Raw genomic sequence first — 1,477 nt, 5'->3', positions numbered from 1 at the left:
TAATGGTAGAGTTGGGAAAGATCTGGCAGAGCAAGGGTTAATGCTGCGAGTTAGCTAAGAGGGTTTTGCAGGGGTTAATGAGAGAGATGGAAGGACACGAGTTACTGGGGCCTCAGGCAGGAGGTGGAGGCTCAGGGGTTAAGGGCTCAGCTGAGAGTTGTCCGGCAGGGCTGGGGTTAATGAGCGCAAGGTGAGCTGGGAGGAGGAGGAGCAGAGAGCTGAGCTGTGACTTCCCTGCCCACCAATGAGAATAGAGTCTGTACAGCCAATCAATGGAGCGCCCGTGCCTGGAGGGGGCGGAGTAAGGGAGGGGCCAAGCCCAATCAGCTGAGAGCGCAGGGCACAGTCTCTATTCAGTCTGATTGTGGCCCCTGAGCCGACACCCCACAATCTCCCACCGACAGCGAGCGCTCGGCCCAACAGCCGGATCCAGTGAGGAGAGAGCGGAGCCCGGGCTGATTGTGACCCCACTCCCCGGAGTCCTCCCCTCCCCCCCGCCTGGGAAAGTTTGGGGTAAGTCTGGCTCTGGGCTGAGTGGGGGGTGAGATTCTAACACTGACTGACTGACACTGTACTGGGCCACAAGGCTTGCACTCTATCTGTGCTGGACACTCCCTCTGGGGCGGGGCTTCTGTATTCTGTCTCCTTAACCCCTTCTTCTTTCTCCTTATCAACTGAGGCTTCTCTGTACTGCTGACAGGTTGGGCCTTGTGCAGGGAGTTGTCACAGGAGGCCCACAGGGAGTTGTCACAGGAGGCCCGCAGGGAGTTGTCACAGGAGGCCCGCAGGGAGTTGTCACAGGAGGCCCGCAGGGAGTTGTCACAGGAGGCCCGCAGGGAGTTGTCACAGGAGGCCCGCAGGGAGTTGTCACAGGAGGCCCGCAGGGAGTTGTCACAGGAGGCCCGCAGGGAGTTGTCACAGGAGCCCTGCAGGGAGTTGTCACAGGAGCCCTGCAGGGAGTTGTCACAGGAGGCCCACAGGGAGTTGTCACAGTAAACATTGGTTCACCATAATTTGGGCAGCTAGATTGCAAGCTCCTAGGATAGTTATTGGTTTCTCTGCCTCTCACATTGATGTTGCTGAAGGAATTAAGTAGGTCCCTGTGAGTATTCACCCTGCAACTCCCCAGTTATCCCAGTGGGTACTCTCTGGGTACTTAGGTGTACAGTTCAGCAACAGTGGGGGCGGGGCTTCAGGTGGGACGTCCCTGGTATATTCACTTACAGGGAGTGACCAGGCCTGGGGCTGTAAGTGGGATGTGCCCCAGTATTGTGGGAATAAAGGGCAAGTATATACCCCGGCCATAGAGGGAGGAGCCGTGGATAAAAGAAATGGACCTGGCCACTGGGGGTGCAAGTTACACCCCCCACACTCACAGAAGGGACCCCCACATCACTTGCCCAGACACAAACAGGGCAGAGACATTAGTGGCCTCACACCTTATGGGCCCCAGACTCCTGGATGCCAGCGCCTGTAT

At 57.6% G+C, this 1,477-nt stretch overlaps 1 protein-coding gene across 1 annotated transcript in view; it reads left to right on the top strand.

Annotated features, from left to right (window-relative positions):
• The first annotated feature begins 374 nt into the window (after positions 1-374).
• The window catches only part of fam214b.L (family with sequence similarity 214 member B L homeolog), a 30,015-nt gene continuing 28,912 nt past the window's right edge, over positions 375-1,477 (top strand). The window contains exon 1 of the mRNA XM_018267477.2: positions 375-513. The gene's annotated coding sequence lies outside the window, so the exon portion shown is untranslated. The remainder of the gene's footprint in view (positions 514-1,477) is intronic.

Source organism: Xenopus laevis, chromosome 1L (assembly GCF_017654675.1).
Source record: "Xenopus laevis strain J_2021 chromosome 1L, Xenopus_laevis_v10.1, whole genome shotgun sequence".
In the NCBI taxonomy this organism is placed as follows: Eukaryota; Metazoa; Chordata; class Amphibia; order Anura; family Pipidae; genus Xenopus; species Xenopus laevis.
This window is presented reverse-complemented; position numbering and strand designations above follow the sequence as displayed.